The following is a 13,102-nucleotide window of genomic DNA, read 5'->3' as shown; positions in this document are numbered from 1 at the left end:
AGTTCTGTCAGGGCCTCTGCACACATCTTGATGTATCTGTGTGTAATTCGTTCATGCTGCTGCTCTGCTTATTCTAGAGGAATTCCTATTTCCAAGGTTCCAAACTCAAGCACTCCATTCAAGTGGTGCTAATGCAGGAAAATGATGAGTATGGATATAACTAAATAACTGCCTGGTCATGACTGCAGTCTGCTCAGGGTATGGAGGCAACTTTGAGTTGGGGCCCTACTTACATACACACTAGATGTGTAATAAACGGCAGCCTTCTCTAACTTAGATCTATCTTAACAGGGCTGACAGGTCTTCATGGCTCCCTCCCACTGGTCTAGCTCCATCTCTTCCCATTTCTTGCCTCAAACTCTATATTCCAGTAAGACTAAATTGCTTGCTATATGATAACTGTGTACGCTATTTACTTTGCCTGCAATTGATTTCTTCCAATCATTTGCCTAGTGGGTGCCTGTTCACCCTTCAACAACTCAACTAATCTTTCATCTCATTTAGGAAGTCTTCCGAGAGTTCCTGGACAATATTACCCGGTCCTTGTTTTGCATGAGCTTTGTACCTTATAGGCTTAAAAAAAATTCTTGCACTTTCTTGCTACATTTTGTTTGTTATATGCTCTTTCCCTCTGTAATCTGGGGACTCTTTAGGGTCAACAACTGTGTCTTATTCATCTTTGTGCCATGATTGCTGGCATAATGTCATAACTGTCATGGCAGGGGCTCAATGAATCACCACTGAATGAGTGAATGGATATATCAGAACCCAGGAACTCAAATACGAATCACCGAATAGGGTCACCTTCCAGTCTACCAACTTTTCATGCAATATTTGCAGGACAGCTTCTTTTAAAAATTTTACTTTTTATTGAAGAATAGTTGATTTACAATGTTGTGTTAGCTTCAGGTATACAGCAAAGTGATTCAGACACACACTCACACACACACACACATATATATGGACACATATATATTCTTTTTCAGATTCTCTTCCCTTATAGGTTATTACAAAATATTGAGTAGAGTTCCCTGTGCTAAACAGTAAGTCCTTGTTGGTTATCTATTTTATATATAGTAGTGTATGTATGCTAATCCCACCCTCCTAATTTATCCCTTCGCCCCCCCTTTCCCGTTTGGTAACCAGGACAACTTCTACTTTCTTTTGTGTATGGGGGGGCAGTTATTTTGTTAAGTGCCAGCTACTCTGAGTTCTTTACATGAACTCATTTACAGTGTTACCACAACCTCATGAGGTTAGAATTACAAATATTCTCTTTTTAAGTGAGGAAACTGAGGCATGGCAAGGTCAAGTAACTTTCCCAAGATTAAAAACAGACAGTAGTAGCTGGACTAGTGCTGAACCATGGGGGAGGAGCTTCAGAGCTGAGCTCTTAACCACCAGGCAGCTCCACCCTAACTGTGAGAGGATTGATGAGTGCAAGCTTTCCTTAGCTACTTCTGGAAAATGAGCCTGCAATTTCATTTTCTGAGATGATAAGAGGCATTTTAGCCTAAGCAACCCACCATTTATAATGAATTTAACTTGAGACCATGCCAGGACAGACATTCATCACGGTTCATTTAAGTAACTGTTCATTAAGTGATAGGGGAAAAGGAAACCACTATGAGACCAGAAAGGGCCTCTAATGAGAAAAAGAGAGGGATGTGGGAAACCAAGGATATGAGGTATTGGGAACAAAACCAAGAATATGAGGTATTGGGAACAAAATTATAGAGATGTGCACATGCTCACATTCATAAGTTTTAAAAGCACTGCTTATAAAATCATAATACACATAGTAGTACAGAACCCTGTTGAGGTCACAGAAAAACACTCCAACAAACAAAATCTATTTTCAAAAAACACAAGATTTTTTTTAACTTGTATTTTTCAAACACTGTGAAGGATATTCACAAACCACAGCAATATATTAAAGTTCCCATTTGTTTTCTGTATTCGCTTCTCTGAGACACCATGGTTGCTTGCTTCCCAGCATTTTCCTTTAAATCTCTTCTGAATGAACTTTCTGAATTTCCTTTTCCTGTACCACTATTCTTCATGATTCTGTGCCATGACATCCCAAAAAAGGAGATTGGCATTGAAAGAAGGCAAGGCAGGAGAAAGAGTTTAGGGCACAGCCAGAATCCTTTTAGCAGGCAAAGGGAAGAGGACTTCTATATATTAACAAGTGTTCCGCCCCTTCGCACAATTAGAAACCGAGTGCGAGCTGCCTGCCAGTGGGGCTGTGCCGACTGGACACTCATCAAGTATAACTGTCTATATAAATATTTCTCAAAGGGATGAGGCTGTGCCCTTAATTTCCAGAAATGAGGCGAACAACAACAACAAATCAATAAATTTGACTACGTAATTTTAAAAGTTTTTGAAGCTCTACATAAAAAATTTAAATGTAAAGAGACTCTCAGATTTTCATTTAGGCAAAATGCAAGAAAAAACACATTACTGCATACACATTCTAACTAATAATAGAGGCACAATTAAAGGAGGGGAGGGGCAGGGGAAGTAAAGTTTACCAGAGGAAATGCCTTCTAGGCTAGCTTGAAGCATAGGAGGGGTGTGTGTGTGTGTGTGTGTGTGTGTGTGTGTGTGTGTGTGTGTGTGTAAAAGTATGAGTAGGACATAATAAAAGTGGGATCCCTTACGAATCCATTGAGTACATTTAAGTCTTTAGGACCCTGTGTGTAAACAGCCTCACATCTGTGTGGACGAGCTCTTCACCGCAGAAGAGCAAGGGATAAGAATATTTGTGAGTCTATGGAGTTTACTCTTTTTTTTTTTTTTTTTTTTTTGCGATACGCGGGCCTCTCACTGTTGTGGCCTCTCCCGTTGCGGAGCACAGGCTCCGGACGCGCAGGCTCAGCGGCCATGGCTCACGGGGCCCAGCCGCTCCGCTGCACGTGGGATCTTCCCGTACTGGGGCACGAACCCGTGTCCCCTGCATCGGCAGGCGGACTCTCAACCACTGCGCCACCAGGGAAGCCCATGGCGTTTACCCTTTGAGGGAGTGAGGGCTAACTCAGTCACAGCAAATCTCAAATCCTGATGTCATTTGATCAGACAGAACAGTTTAGTCTTTCAATAGTCTCCTAATGAAAATTTTGGTCCCTCATAGACACAAACGCCAGTGCTCTGCTCATCTGGTGTTGGGGCCCATGAGGAAGTGTATTTCTGCTGTCTTTTCTCCCAGGAAATGCCCCCTCTGACCCACGACCTTGTGCCTTCTGCTAAAACATCAGCTCCACGGGGTCGCAGATGTGTTCCTCTTTACACATCTGCCACACTCCCTGAAAATGGGAAGTTTAAGAAAACATACGCCAAGCCGGAGCCCATGTGCTCGTCAGCATGAGATAAGGTGAGCGATTTTATTTTGGTCCTGGGAGATTTTTCAAAACCACTTTCCTCCATTCCTTGCATTTACAGTGTAAATCAAATGTTGAATGATTATCACTCCCTTCCTTACAAACTACATTGTGCCTTCTTTCCTGTTAGTTTTTGGTTGATGTTAGCAAAACAGACTGCTTCATTAAGAGTTAGCTGTGGTCTTTTCAATTCCCCTCCAAAGAATTTATGCTAGTGCAGCAAAGGCAAACTACTAATAATCCGCCTTGAACATTATGGCTTCATGTTTGACTGGGAAGCCTTCACAACTGAAAATGAACCCGGATATCAGAAATGGAGAAACTGCTGAATTGGAAGTCTCCCAGTAACAGCCCAGTGTAACTTCCTTTCCACCTTTTACTGGTTTAAAGACTGCTTGAAGTCTTCTTTTTCTTTCCTTTATTTTGGGCAGGCATCTTATCACCTCATAAGACAGACTACTCTTAATTGTTAAAACACTTTTCTTTGTATTTTAAATGAAAAAAATTCTTTCCTCCTGATAGGTTCATGGCAGTTTCTTTCTCTGCTATGACACAGTGGTTTATAACCCAGCTCTTGATAATAATTCTATTGTTCTAACATTTATTTAGTCCTGCCTACCTCCAATATTGCTGCTGTTGGCTACTGCCCAGTGAGTGCCCACAATTCAATAGGTGCTTTGCCTATACTGTCTCTAAACCTTAAACAACATCCCAAGAAGTTTCATTCATCCCATTGTACTGATAAGAAAACTGAGGCTCAGAGAATCGAACCAACATTTCCTGAAACACACAGGTTAATTAGCAGAGCCAGAACTTTGAACACAGGGATGCCCGGCTCCAAAATTCATGTGTTTTTTTTTTTTTTTTTTAACCCCGCCACAAAATACATGCTGCTGTTTACTTGATGTACTGCCACTATGTATCAGGCGCTGAGTTGGGTGCTATAGCAATAAAGGGATGTCTACAGTACATAGTGGGCTCTTGAGAAGTTATCAATTTGACAAGAAAGACAGTCACATACTGATAGTATCTGTGGCAGGAAGACTTCGTCAAGCTAAGAGTCTCATTCCCTCACTAGGTGGAATCATGCCACAGCATTGCTGGTTAACATTTCCTCCCTAGAACCCAAAGTCTATATACAGTGAAATACCAAAAAGTTACCACTGTGGACAGCTGAAAAAATATCCTCACAAAAGAATATCCAAGACCTGCTATGTCTGAATCTAACATCTATTTCTTCATACTGCATGTCCCAGTCTGGTTTCTGAGAGCTTGGAGGTAGGTGAGGCCAATATAGACTCATAGCAAAGCAGCCAGATTTCTAGACTTGGGTCCAGATCAACAACCTTCCATGAGTTCACAAGGGGTGGTAGAGGACAGTGGGATGGACAGATGGGCTGTTGTCTTAATGTTCAAGTTGTGCCGAATAACTAAACTGCCTGGAATTCCTCCTTATCTGTGTGCTTTGTGTCTGAAACCAACTCTGAACTGCCCTTCTTTGAGTATAAATAATAATGCTAATTGTACAGAGTGTGCTGGGTGTGTGTGTGTACATGTATGCAGTGCGTGCATGTGTGTGTGTGAGACTGAGAGAAAGAGAAATTGGCTAAAATGGAAGGTCACTTTAAGAAGATTTTTAAAATCCAACCCAAATGAGCATTCATATTTTTAAAAATCTCAATTTTTTTTTAAAGTTTGACAAACTTATTGGTATTTTAGTAAAGACATTCATCTCAGTCGTTTCTCTCTCCCATCTTCTTTTTTTTAAATTGGGGTATAGCTGTTTTACAATGTTGTGTTAGTTTCTACCGTACAGTGAAGTGGAGCTCCCTGTGCTATACAGCAGGTTCTCATTAGTTACCCATTTTACACATTAGTGTATATATGTTAATCCTGATATCCCAATTCATCCCACCCACCCTTCCCCCCTTGGTGTCCATACACTTGTTCTCTAAATCTGTGTCTCTATTTCTGCCTTACAAACCGGTTCATCTGTACCATTTTTCTAGGTTCCACATATATGTGTTAATATACGATATTTGTTTTTCTCCTTCTGCCTTACTTCACTCTGTATGACAGTCTCTGGGTCCATCCACATCTCTACAAATGACCCAATTTCGTCCCTTTTCATGGTTGAGTAATATTCCATTGTATATATTTACCACATCTTCTTTATCAATTCATCTGTCGATGGACATTTAGGTTGCTTCCATGACCTAGCTATCGTAAATGGTGCTGCAAGGAACATTGGGGTGCATGTGCCTTATTGAATTATGCTTTTCTCTGGGTATATGCCCAGCGGTGGGACTGCTGGGCCATATAATAATTCTATTTTTAGTTTTTCAAGGAACCTCCATACTGTTCTCCATAGTGGCTGTATCAACTTACATTCCTACCAACAGTGCAAGAGGGTTCCCTTTTCTCCACACCCTCTCCAGCATTTACTGTTTGTAGATTTTCTGATGATGCCCATTCTAACCAGTGTGAGGTGATACCTCGTTACAGTTTTGATTTGCATTTCTCTAGTAATTAGTGATGCTGAGCATCTTTTCGTGTGCCTCTTGGCCATCTGTATGTCTTCTTTGGAGAAATGTGTATTTAGGTCTTCTGTCCATTTTTTGATTGGGCTCTTTGTTTTTTTGATATTGAGCTGCATGAGCTGTTTGTATATTTTGGAGATTAATCCTTTGTCCGTTACTTCATTTGCAAATATTTTCTCCCATTCTGAGGGTTGTCTTTTCTTGTTTATGGTTTCCTTTGCTGTGCAAAATCTTTTAAGTTTAATTAGGTCCCATTTGTTTACTTTTGTTTTTCTTTCCATTACTCCAGTAGGTGGGTCAAAAAAGATCTTGCTGTGATTTGTGTCAAAGAGTGTTTTTCCTATGTTTTCCTCTAAGAGTTTTACAGTGTCCGGTCTTACATTTAGGTCTTTAATCCATTTTTTAAATTAATTGTATTTATTTATTTATTTTTGGCTGCATTGGGTCTTTGTTGCTGTGTGTGGGCTTTCTCTAGTTGCAGCGAGCGGGGGCTAGTCTTCGTTGCAGTGCGTGGGCTTCTCTTTGTGGTGGCTTCTCTTGTTGCACAGCATGGGCTCTAGGCATGTGGGCTTCAGTAGTTGTGGCTGGCAGGCTCTAGACTGCAGGCTCAGTAGCTGTGGCATTTGTTGCTCTGCAGCATGTGGGATCTTCCTGGACCAGGGCTTGAACTTGGGTCCCCTGCGTTGGCAGGGGGATTCTTAACCACTGTGCCACCAGGGAAGCCCTTTAACCCATTTTGAGTATATTTTTGTGTATGGAGTCATGGAGTGTTCTACTTTCATTCTTTTACATGTAGCTGTCCAGTTTTCCCAGCACCACTTATTGAAGAGACTGTCTTTTCTCCATTGTATATCCTTGCCTCCTTTGTCATAGATTAGTTGACCATAGGTGTGTGGGTTTATCTCTGGGCTTTCTATCCTGTTCCATTGATCTATATTTCTGTTTTTCTGCCAGTACCGTACTGTCTTGATTATTGTAACTTTGTAGTACAGTCTGAAGTCAGGGAGTCTGATTCCTCCAGCTTTTTTTTTCTCTCAAGATTGCTTTGGCTATTCGGGGTCTTTTGTGTCTCCATACAAATTTTAAGATTTTTTTTGTTCTAGTTCTGTGAAAAATGCCATTGGTAATTTGATAGGGATTGCACTGAATCTATAGATTGCTTTGGGTAGTATAGTCATTTTGACAATACTGATTCTTCCAATTCAAGAACATGGTATATCTCTCCATTTGTTTGTGTATTCTTTGATTTCTTTCATCAGTGTCTTACAGTTTTCTGAGTATAGGTCTTTTACCTCCTTAGGTAGGTTTATTCCTAGGTATTTTATTCTTTTTGTTGCAATGGTGAATGGGATTGTTTCCCTAATTTCTCTTTCTGATCTTCCATTGTTAGTGTATAGGAATGCAAGAGATTTCTATGCATTAATTTTATATCCTGTGACTTTACCAAATCCATTGATTAGCTTTAGTAGTTTTCTGGTGGCTTCTTTTGGATTTTCTATGTACAGTATCATGTCATCTGCAAACAGTGACGGTAAAAATCTCAATTCTGATTTACTGGAACTTACACTGCATCAACCAGGAAAAGAGAATCACAGAAGACAAAGATAATTTAGACTTAACCTAATAAATTATATTTGGCAGCAATGATTTGGGCTCAGAGAATTTAGACATTTGTTCAAGGCCACACAAATAGTTAGTGACAGACTATAATTTACGAACTTTTTCCGTTCCATGACACCTCACCCTACAACATACAAGTCTGCAGTTATAATTATTGCAATATGGAAACTTTTACAACTCCCTAATGCCTGGAGTAAGGCGTGTAAGACATAGGCGTCAACCATAAGTAAAAAGAACTGACATTTTGGAACATTCTTCTAAAACCACAAACTACTTTAGTACTATCTCCTTTACAGTAACAGAGTCAGTGGAGTACAGTAGAAAGGAAACAGGTATTACATTCAGACAGAGCTGCGTTAGCAGCTTAGCCTTGTGACTTCTTAGTTATGATTGTAGCTAATTTACCAAGTTTCTCTAAATTGTTTCCTCACTGCAAAGTGGGGAGAATAAAATGTACCTACGTACATGTTTCTAAAGGTTTAATTAAATGTGTGAATTACCCAGCTTAGTGCTGGTACAAATGTTAGAGCCTGCCTAAGACTGGTAAAAATGGTGTATACAGATAAGACAGAAACTGAGCATTTCATATTTCCTTTTCTTCCATTTGCTTTCAGTTCAAAACTCTGAAGCATTTCCTGATAATGGCTGTTCTTCAAAGAATGAGATCAGAAAATTCACTTCATTACTGCCTTTTAATCTCCACCACATTCATCACCTATAACTTGCCCCTTGGGCTCTCCTCTACAGAAATCAATGTGCTCCTCACTGAATTGTCAACTTGCATAAAACTGTCAAGGCCAATGATACAGTTTTGGGAGAAAAAGATATGAAAAAGTCCCTGGTACACACTGGGAGTTTGATGATGAGATTTGTCTTTGACTGTAATGGGTATCTTTTTAATGACATTTTTCTGGTTTCTTTGAATTTTGTAGACATGTTAAAGAAGGTGACATAACCAAAGGCCACCATCTTTCACCCTTGAATCCTGGAATTAGTTTGTACTGGGTATGAAAAGAAGCTATAAAATTCAAGGGATTTTCTTCCCCCTACACATTAAATTTCATTGTGTTCTTTATAGAAAAATTCACATCTTTAATCTATTTTTTAGTATTTTGTCTCCATTTCAGAATCCCACCAGAATCTCAAGGTGATAATGTACTTGTTCATTCATATTCTGCAATGAACAATATCTTACATTCTTTACTGCCCTCACTTTCTCTCCCATGTATGTTACCTTTGCGCCCTTTCCCCCTTCTTCCATTTAACAAATATTAATGATTATGTGAATGACAATTCTGAATAATATTGAGAGGGGAAGAGAGATGAATGAAATGTTACCTCCTCTCATGTCAGTGGGGCTGGAATTGCCAGATACCTGGTTCAGTAGCACAGGGAGAGGTGAGGGGAGGAAACAGTGTAAACATTTCTAAAGAAAGCAAGTTCACTTCGGGGGTCTAATGCAACGTGACGTTAGCACATTTCATAGGTCGAATAAAAACTGTGCCCGGATAGCATGCATGCTCAAACTGGGGCACCCTGCCTGGCCAAGCCCCTGGTGTTAATGAGACACTCTGCAGCACATCCTGGCTTCACCAACCAGAAAAGGAGATGTCAGTGTATGCCCTCCGGGCATTTGAAGTTGGCACTTATTTTCAAATTTCCTTCCTGCCTGGCAGAGGAAACACTTTCTCAGACACATGATAAAACTGCAGCATGGAGTGGGATAACGAGGCTCTGGCAGGGACTGTTTCAGAGAACTGCCGTGCTCACCAGCTGCATTGACTGTGTGCCCTCAACACACACACACACACACACACACACACACGCACACATCACTCAAGATTACTGATGACCTCTTTTTACCCCACAATGAAGAAGAATTTTCATCTGACATGGCTCACCCAAGAGAAATTTGTCAAGTGCTATATAGTATGTAAGAGGAATGTGGTTGAGGGTAGGGGGCTGGGGGATTGGAGACTGGAACCAAAATCATACAAATGCATATTTGCTTAATATTATTAGAAAAAGAACTCTTCCTTGCTCAAAACTCAGAAAGCGTAGGGAATCCTATTCCATTTTAGAAAACATTTCTTTATGAAAAGTTTCAAACATATACAAAAGAATGGGAAAACGAACCCCCAAGTACCCATCACCTAGATTCAACAATGATCAAATGATGGCCAATTTCATTCCCTCCATCCTCCCGACCTCCACCTAAGCCTCTACAATTGATTCTATTTGTTGTCATTACATTGTGTTTGTATCAGGATTCACCTAAGGTTATTACATTGCAATTGTTGATACATATTTTAGTTTTCTTTTAATCTATAAGTTTTCCCCATCTGGTTTGAAGTAGCCTTTGAATTCTAAACTCTGGGTCCTTGTACTAGGAGGTGGAAATCTGCCTTTAAAACAACCTGTGGCAACTTAAATGTCTAAATATGGAGGAATGGTTAAATAAACAGTGGTGTTTGGTTAACTATTTGTTAACTATTGTGCACGATGTGGTTGAAAGAATGCCCTCTCTGTGAAACCTAGGGCAAGGTTTATTTTTGAGCCTCAATGTATCTATTTGTAAAATGAGAATAAAGGATTAAATAAATTAAACCCAAGGATTAAATAAAGTACATACATCTCCAATCACAGTGCTCATTACATAACACCAGAACATACCTGGGTGTTTTGATATCATTTTAGTATATATAATACTTATAAATTTTTAATGGACATATTTTATTTCCCCCTAAAAGCATGTTAGGCTGCAGGTAAGCAATGAGGTTGGTGCTTCAGGGAAGCAGAGAATGGGGACTGCCTCATACATCATGGCATCATGGGTCAGCCTTAAGTCTCACAACAGACTTTCCTAAGAGCAATGACAATCTGAAAGCCAGGTTTGTGGAGCGACAGCAAGGGTTTCTGAATTTTAAAGTTCCCTTTCCTTCATATCAAGAGTTTGGCCTTACCAAAGTGTTCTCTGTTTGGTTTGGTTTCATTTTTTTAAGTGTACAAAAAACACAAAATAGTATGGTATGGTAGTCATAACTAGACAGGAAGAGGAAAGAACTGTTCTATCTGTGCTGACACAGGGGAGAGTCCAAACAAGAAGGGAGAAGAATTTGGGAAGAAGGTGGGAAGCTCGTGCGTCTTGACTTCTCTGAGGCAGGTATTTTAAGGGTGGGGAGACTCTTGCATAAGTTGATAAAGAAAGTTGAAAGTATCTGTTGCCTTTTCTCCATTTGAAAGAATCTCACCTCGACTAAGGACTGCACCCCAGGTAATGCAGGAGAGATGGTGTAAAACTGACTGATGAATATGGCTAGACAGATGACCTTAAAACAGTTCTGACTCCCTCCGAATACTGCATGTGCATCCCTTCTGGGGGCCCCAATGTCTCAATTGGCTCAGGAGAGTGAATGTGGGGTTTCTGAGAAGGCCAGTGAACCAGCAGAAGCCGGGCACTGGACTAGATGGAAACACCTGAGACCTCTTCCCTCATCACCATGGTCTCACATAAGCCATTCACCTACCCACTCCACCCAACCCCCAAAAATCCCCACCCAGATGCCATCTTGTAAAGAAGACGAGGGACAGAAATCTGAAACACTGAGCATTTTTCTGCAATAAACTCAATTGAACTTACTATTTCACAGATACAGACTGTTTAGCTGGAAAAGACTAAGCTATCATGAATTGCCAATTTTTCCAATTACCTACTAGGTTGATGAGAAAGATCGTTAGCTCCAGAAATTTAAAACTCTGTATTCTCTCTGCACATGTGAGTGTATTGTATAATCTGATGCCCTAATCTACAATGAAAAGGGAAAAAAGCAGAACGCCAAGTATGATTATAACCATGTAAAACGAAGCTTTAGAAAACGGGAGAAAAGATCGAGAGTCATTACAAATGTAATCTGTATAAAGGTAAATTTGTCCAAATTACAAAATGTAAATAGTGGTTGTGTTTGGTTTGGGCAGCCTTGGGTTCTAGTCTTCTCTGTTTTATTTAATCACAATACTTTGATTTTGTGTGAAAAACATATTTTGAAACTTGGAGAACTTATTACCTTAAATACATTATATTTAATAAGCAATGACTGAGCACTAACGTTTCACAGGCATTGCACTAATCACCATGGAAAATACAAAGATGGATGAGATATGCTCCCAATGCCAAAGGAATTCACAACATGGTGGAAGAAACAGATAGCTAAGTGGCAAAGGGAATTCAACATCTACTGTTTCCCAGCTATAAGAAATTTAGTTTTTCCCATCTACTCCAAACCACCTCCAGAGGACTTCAATTCACTTTGATGATGAAAACAAAAGCATGAAACTAGTATGATAATTTGCATTTACATATCTATCCTTGGAAAAAAAAATACACATATAATGAGGGTATGCCATGCCTTTACTAGTGGATACAGCTTGCTGTGCACGTATTAGAGAGCTCCAACCATTTACTGGGACCACTTTATAATGAGGTCCCTTTGTTATTTCAACAATGAACTTCCCTTAGGTGTAGTACACGATTAGTATCACACTGACTGATATAAAAGTGTACTGCATGACAAACAGTAAGAAGAGTTAAACTTCAGAGTTTTAAGAAACATTAGACTTTATCTAGGTTAGTAGTTTTCAAATTTTAGCATGCATCAGGGACCACCCGGATGGCTCGTTAAAACACAGAGTGCTGCCTCATCTTAGTTTCTGATTCATTAGTCTTGGGTGGGGTCCTCTAATTTGCATTTCTAACAACTGTGGTTTCTGGCTGATTCTACAGTCTTTGGACTTGCACTTTAAAAACCATTAATCTAGGGCTTCCCTGGTGGCACAGTGGTTGAGAGTCCGCCTGCCGATGCAGGGGACGCGGGTTCGTGCCTCGGTCCGGGAAGATCCCACATGCCAAGGAGTGGCTGGGCCCATGAGCCATGGCTGCTGAGCCTGCGCGTCCGGAGCCTGTGCTCCGCAACGGGAGAGGCCACAACAGTGAGAGGCCCGCGTACCACAAAAAAGAAACAAACAAAAAAACCCCATTAATCTACATCAACTTCTTTTGCAATTTAGGAATCACTTTTCTGTAACCTTTGGTCTCTGCTCAAATAATTCAATGAATGAGGCACTCACTAAATTGCAAGGAAGCCAGTTTCCCTGTTGGACAGGCTAATTCTATAAGGATTTACTGGAGTCAAAATATGTTTCCTTGAAACCTTTGTTCACCACATGTCTATTCCTTTCTGCTCTAAACAACTCTTCAGACGTCTTCTCTTAACCAAGCTGAAAATTCCCATTCTTCAACCATTTATTCTACATAATTCCTCTTTATCTACCACGTTATCATCCCCTGCTGAAACTCCCAGTTATAAAGACCACTCTCAAAACAGGGGGCTGAGAACACAGCATTCTAGATACTGATCCACTGGTACTATCCCCTTCCATAAGCTGACGTCATATATCCATTAACAAAGGACTGGGTTTTATTACTTTGTTTAGAGCAATCATGCCACTTTAGTAGTTGATACTCCATAGAAGGTCTGAACTTTCACATTCTGAACAGATACT

General features: G+C 40.1%; 1 pseudogene; it reads left to right on the top strand.

Moving 5' to 3' along the window:
* Window positions 1-13,102, top strand: part of LOC111163165 (protein disulfide-isomerase A3 pseudogene) — a 52,968-nt pseudogene that overhangs the window by 36,401 nt on the left and 3,465 nt on the right.

The sequence above is a fragment of the Delphinapterus leucas genome, chromosome 6 (assembly GCF_059928025.1).
Source record: "Delphinapterus leucas isolate spDelLeu-1000000601 "Yukka" chromosome 6, BTC_Dleu_Yukka2, whole genome shotgun sequence".
Lineage (NCBI taxonomy): Eukaryota > Metazoa > Chordata > Mammalia > Artiodactyla > Monodontidae > Delphinapterus > Delphinapterus leucas.
The sequence above is the reverse complement of the archived record's forward strand: the minus strand, read 5'-3'. Positions and strand labels throughout refer to the sequence as shown.